Genomic DNA, 6,845 nt, shown 5'->3' on the forward strand with positions numbered 1-6,845 from the left:
TGACCGATTTAAGGGGACCTTCAAGCTCCAAACAAAGCGTTGCTACATGGTTTATGTGCACACAAAAAAAAAAGAGGGGCAAAATTATGAGTAGGGACCATTTGTTAAATAATCCAAACCGCATCTTTTTGGCCTTACTATTGGATGGGCCATGCTCCCAGATTCATCCTCATTGGATGATTATAACCCTTCAGTCTTTTTGCTTCTATGTGGCCAATGAGAATAATCAATGGTCTGGATTGATGGTTTGGATCATTGAACTTGTGGGCCCCATGAAAGTACATGTGGGGGTCATTTGCTCAATAATCAAAACCGTTTATTTCTATGGCCATTCCATTTGGCCTCGCAGCGGGTGGGCCATGCGACACATTCCTCCCCACTGAATGATTCTGACACTCCTTTTTCTTCTTTCTTTTTTGCCAATTTGATCACAATAGGTGACAACAAAGAAAGAAATTGAACCAGGACTCTCTCTGGGAATCTCTTTGCTCGCTCCGTTCACCTATCTGACTAACGCGCTCTAGTGCTCGCTCCGCAAGTCCAACTACTTATTCCACATGCTCCGCTCACTCTAATCATTGCTATCGCCCCGCTTCCCTCTAAGAAGAACAAGCATGCTTGGAACCATCAATGGGGAACTTATCTCACTTGCTTGCCGGGGAGGCTAATTATCCAAGATCTAAACACTACTTACCACTATTCTTCTAGACAAATCAAATGCTTGTCTCCCCCCTTTTGACTTCTTATTCTATTACTTTCTGAGCTAACAGTGTTGGATGTTTTCCATAATTTAGACTTTCCAAACTTAAGGTTTCTCTTGGTTAGGCATTCTATAACATGGTTTCCATGTTTACAGTTGCTGACATCAGTGTGGCTTTGCATATTAAGTAATCTTTCTTATTTTTGGGTTGAATACTCAAGTTTAGAAACGTTTGGAGAAGGAAGGTTAACCCAAATACACTTTACAATTTGTGTCAAAATAGCCAAACGAGTTTGGGCAATAAAGAAAAGTTCTATTTGGAGCTTTTGTCTATATAAGGAGACCCTTGATCCTTCTTTCTACCTTCCCAACTTGAGAACTCATTATGAGAGAGAGTTTTACTTGAGAGAGGCTTCCTATTAAGCCTAGGGCATTGGAGAGGAAAGAGAAGAGCAAAGGGGTGTTTCCGAGTCATCTTTGTGCTCGGAAAAGTTTGAAGGATCGCTGGAATACAAGCTTCAAAACGGCAGCCATGGTGAAAGGTACATCAAACCCATCTCATTAAATTCAAAATTTTCTTTGATTTTTAATGCCAAAGATCAATTGTGATCACTAAAGTAATGTTTAGAATAACAGACAATGGTACGTAGTGTTTGGTTGTGCGGCTGTTCTCTTGGAGGCTAGTGGAAAAATTGGGGTGTCATTACCAAAAAAGAGAATGACGAGAGAGATAGGGAAGAGAGAGAGAGAGAGAGAGAGGACCTTTTCCACTATTCTTCTATCAAGAGAGAGAGAGAAAGAGATGAACCTTTTCCACTATCCTTCTATCAAAAATTTAACATTTGGGTAGAATTTTGTTGGAATATGAGTAGAGGAGACATTAATGCCATATGTGCAGACAAGCAATGATAATTTCTAGAACATTTTGGGCAGTCAAATGGAACTTTAAGGCAATATTGGCAACGAAAGAAGGAATCAATATTCATTGGCATTCGAAATTCCAATGACAAGCGAGCCTTTGTGCAACCCGTGCAACGAAAACATACCCAAATTTACTTGTATTATCGAAAGTTGAAGGGGGCGGTTGGGTAAATATTCGAAGCGAACTTATCAGCTTAGAAGGAAAAGAGGTTAAAGTATTCGAGAAGGTGGTCAAAATATTAAGTATTCGAGAAGGTGGTGAGAATATTAAGGTTGTGAGAATATCACTTCTAGCAATGCTTGATCTTACACATTCGGAAATAGCAATCCTTAACAGCGGCCTATAGAAGCTATCCTCTTTGGGCCCCCTATAATTTAATGTGTGTAGTGGGTCTCTTAAAGGTAGGCTGCAACTTGGTTTTACGCGACCCGCATCGACCCGACCTAAAAAAAGCTTGGGTTGGGTTCATGTTTTTGGGGTTTCAGGTCGAGCCAGGTCTACGATCCAAAAGCCCTCATGAATCTCGGGTCGAGCTAGGTTTGAAGGGGTCCGACCCGAGTTACTTAAGTTAAAGTATGTATTTTTTTTTCCTGAAACTTTGTTACTTTAAAAGTGAAAACTTAAAAAGTAAAACTCACGCACGCACGCAATCACATGGACTCTTTCCATCTTCTGTTCGTTTCCCCACTTTAACTCTAGGGTTTCAAGTTTCAACTAAATAGTTAATGCACTAAATAGTTTGTTGTTTATCTCATATGAGTATAATCATTTTCATTTGGTAATGCATCAATTTATTCTCTTTGGACTAGTTATTAGTTAATGCACTAATAAGTTTGCCATGCTTGAGTTTTTCTACTTCTATGAGTTGGGTTGCCTTGCCAAACAAGAGTTTTCCTTAAAAAATTGCGTCAACGTAAAAAAACCAAACTTGAGATATTTCTCGGGTAAAGTTTGGTTCTTCAAAACCCAACCTGCCGGACCCGAGTTGCAGCCCTACTTAAAGGTGTGGCTGACCACCCCCATACAATTAATGAGTGGCTGCCTCACTGGTCTAACCACCTTGATCAATGGATTATGATCATTTGACTACTCTGTTGCCAAGGTGTGGCCCACCATATGATTTGCGCCTATTACGTTCCCATGGGCCCCCTACAATTAATGTTTAGTCTCTCTCTCTCCCATGTGCCCCTACAATTAATGTTTAGTCTCTCACACACACATATATAATTTTATACACACATATATAATTTTATACAGAGTCTTGCATTCCGTTCTCACATTTTATACAGAGACCCACTACAATTAATGTGTAGTTGGTCTCTTAAAGGTGTGGCTGCCAGCCCCATACAATTAATGAGTGGCTGACTCACTGGTCAAACCCACCTTGATCAAAGGATTAGGATCATTTGACTAGTCTGTTGCCAAGGTGTGGCCCACCGATTACGTTCCCATGTGCCCCTACAATTAATGATTGGCTGACTCACTGGTCAAACCCACCTTGATCAATGGATTTGGATTTGGATTTGGATTTGGATTAGGATTAGGATCATTTGACTAGTCTGTTGCAAAGGTGTGGCCCACCAAATGATTTGCGCCGATTACGTTCCCATGTGCGGATGTGCCCCCTACAATTAATGTGGGTAGTCTCTCTCTCTCTTTCTTTCTCTCACTCACACGCACACACACAAATTTTATACAGAGTTGCATTCCATTCTCACGGATCTCCAAGCCTTCAAGCCAAAAGGAGTCGTCACATCTATTCGTTACCCAGTGCCTCCCATCACTGTCTTCATCATTCCATCTTCACAATGAAGGGTGAAGAAGAAGACGAAGAAGTGCTTCACCTTGTTATGTTCCAATCGTTAGCCTTTGGTCACATATTGCCCTTTCTAGAGTTCTCCATGTGCTTGGCCAAAAGGGGTCACCGTATCTCCTTCATTTCCACCCCCAAAAATATCTCAAGGCTTCCAGACATCCCTCCACATTTATCCTCCAACATAAATCTAGTAGAGCTTCCCTTGCCTCACGTTGAGGGCCTGCCCGAAGGTGCTGAGGCCACCAGAGACATTCCACTAGCCGAGACCCACTACCTGTTCAAGACACTGGACGAGCTGGAGGGACCTTTGTCAGTGTTCCTTGAACATGCATCCCCAACCCCAGATTGGATTATATATGATGCCTTTCCATATTGGGTCTCCCGTGTGGCTGCTAAGTTGAAGCTATCGTGTGCCTTCTTCGGCACATTTAGTGCTGCATCTTGTGGGTTCATGGGCCCACCATCGCCCAAGATGATAGACAACCGTACATCGCCAGATCAATTAACTGTGGTTCCTCCATGGGTCCCATTCCCTTCTAAAGTGATATTCCGGCCCTATGAGGCTAATGGAAATTTTGAGGCTACCACTAGAAAAGATGCTTCTGGTGTGTCTATAAATTACCGGTTCTATTCTACACTCCAAGGGTGTGACATTGTGGCCCTACGTAGCTGCACCGAATTCGAACCGGAGTGGTTTAATCTTCTTAGCGATTTACTCCATAAACCGATTCTTCCAGTGGGTCTGCTCCCTCCTTCGATACAAGAAGATACGAGTGGGCATGAGAAATGGGCAGAGGGCGAGTGGCTAGACCAACAATTGCAAGGGTCTGTAGTTTATGTTGCATTTGGAAGTCAACTAATATTTAGTACAGAACAAGTGCACGAAATAGCCTTTGGGTTAGAGCTATCAGGATTGCCCTTTGTTTGGGCACTCCGGACTCCACCTGGCGTGGGCGAGGAGATACTACCCATGGGGTTTGAGGATCGAACCAAGGGCAGTGGACTTGTTTGTAAGGATTGGGTCCCCCAGGTTAGGTTATTGGCACACCCGTCAATTGGAGGTTTCTTCAGCCATGGTGGTTGGAGCTCAATCATCGAGGGTCTTGGGTTCGGGAAGCCTCTTATTCTCTTGCCCATGATAGTGGACCAATCGTTGAATTCTCGGCAGATCGAAGAGAAGAAGATTGGTGTAGAGGTGCCGAGGAACGAGAATGATGGCTCTTTCACACGCAAAGACATTGCCAAAACATTGAAGTTGGTAATGGTGGAAGCTGAGGGTGAGGAATTTAGAGGAAAAGCAAGAGGTGTAAGAGAGATATTTGCTGCTGAAAGCGAGATCCATGGTCGATATATTGATGGTTTTGTTCAATATCTCAAAGACCATAGAAGCCAACATAGGTTGTCATCATGTTCGTGATTTACTTGTTCTGTGTAAGTCTCCCCCAAGACGGATAGACATGTTTGTCTCAATAAGCCGGAGTCCTGCATTTCCATCATGAATTTTTTTTTTCTTCAATGGCGCCATCATCAGAAAATTATTGTGTGTGCCCCTAATTACAGTCCACCCTAATGGCCAGTCTTAGTTGTACCTCTTTTTGAGGGGTGTCAATGGGTTATGGTTAATCACAACTTTGGTCAATAGTGGAATAGCGCCAACTAAGTTCCTCATTATTCGAAGTTAATTTCAGATTTGCTAGTTAATATGAACCAGTGCTCCTTTTCTGCCCGACTTTTTCCAGCCGTCGATTTGCAGGCCCACTAGCTGAATAGCTAAGATTGTCCAATCGCAATATCAATTTCCTGGCCTTCTACCTCTTTGATCTTCCAAGATAATTACTTGACATTCTTGTTTGACCATAAATAATATGTTGGAACGTAGTGGGTCCCACTTTCTGAACCGTTCATTTGATAGCTAGCATTTGCCAAGATCTTAACCGTTCACTAACCATGTGTAGCCCACTTGCGTTAGTTTTCTAACAAGTGAGCCTTTGGCCATTGGTTCATACTCGACAACAAAAAAATCACATATTAAATTGAGGGCGCGTAGCTCCAAGGTAGAGTTTTTAAATAGGGCATTTCCCATGTTGTTTGACTCATCCAACCCATTCATTCTATAGACCCTCACATAGATAGGTTGTTCCTAAGAAACTATCTCCATACAATTATCCTAACCGTTCATTTTAAACCTCTACAAATCAATGCTTACCATAATCCTATGAAGATGATTTCTTAGGGACATCATATCTATGTTAGGTCCTATAGAATTAATATCTAACATAACCCAAACAATATAGGTACCCACCCTATTTAAAAACTCTAGCTCAAAAAACTTATCTGAGCTTGAGCTAAGATACCATATACCTTGTTAAAATTTAGAGTTGCATAATTGTTATGTTTTGGGGGCTTTATAATAGATCCAAAGTAAGACATATCAAATGAAGGGCTCCAATAGTTCAAAGGTGTGGGTTACACACTCGCACTATGCCTTAGGAGCAAGGACCATTACATTTGCATTAACTTATGATTATGACCACAAAGTCATAATCTCTAAACAAAGTGGGCCCCCACTCTATTTTTTTAAATGTGTGCACCTATGTACGGGCACCATATAATGCATATTTATTAGAAAATTCATTATGGGGCACATTATTCCAATATCCGAACCGTTCATTTGACATGACCCAATGTAAATAGGCCGTTTGCCAAAAAATCATCGTCGTTGGATGATCCTAACTCTTCGATCTACAGAGATTTCTATTTGTTATAGTTTATCCACACACTAGAAGGTCAGGATCATCCGACGAAGATGATTTTTGGGTAACAGTTTAGAAACGTTGGGGCCAACAACTGAATGGTTTGGAACTTTGGATCTTCAAACAAGGTGGGCTTTGTTGTATTTTCCAAGATGTGTTGATAAAATTTGTTGAGGGTACTGTTGATGATAGAAAACAGAAACTTGTTGCTTCAAGGCATGATATCACTTTCCTTAAGACAAGATTCGCCTCCACTAGTAGTGTGCAAAGGGGATCCGCGAATTGCCTCCAAGATACAATGAAGCCTAGTAGGGAAGCCCTACTAATGTTTGATGACGCGTAGCACTAGCGGAATCAAACCCGAAATGCCCTTCCGAAATTTCAAGCCTTAGAGAAATCTCTAGATTCTGTTTCTGCAGAAAAACAGTATCTAGAACAGTAAACAAAAGAAAAACAGTACGTAGAAATACTTGGGGATTTTTGTAGGAGTGTAGAAGAGAGTGTAAAGTCAGTCAGAATTGCCAATTCGATTTCTATGTGAAATGACTGAAGTTTGCACATTTTTTATAGACCATCTGGTGTCTTTTCAGTGTGAAAAACACCTCTACAGGATACCTTTCCAGAATGTTTGAAATCTGACCGTTAGATCGCACC

At 41.6% G+C, this 6,845-nt stretch overlaps 1 pseudogene; it reads left to right on the forward strand.

Moving 5' to 3' along the window:
* Window positions 1-3,353: 3,353 nt before the first annotated feature.
* LOC143880817 (UDP-glycosyltransferase 91C1 pseudogene) lies at window positions 3,354-5,097 on the forward strand (annotated as a pseudogene).
* Window positions 5,098-6,845: the final 1,748 nt, after the last annotated feature.

The sequence above is a fragment of the Tasmannia lanceolata genome, unplaced genomic scaffold, assembly GCF_043159265.1.
Source record: "Tasmannia lanceolata isolate RefF3 unplaced genomic scaffold, GAP_Taslan_0.1 ptg000007l, whole genome shotgun sequence".
Lineage (NCBI taxonomy): Eukaryota > Viridiplantae > Streptophyta > Magnoliopsida > Canellales > Winteraceae > Tasmannia > Tasmannia lanceolata.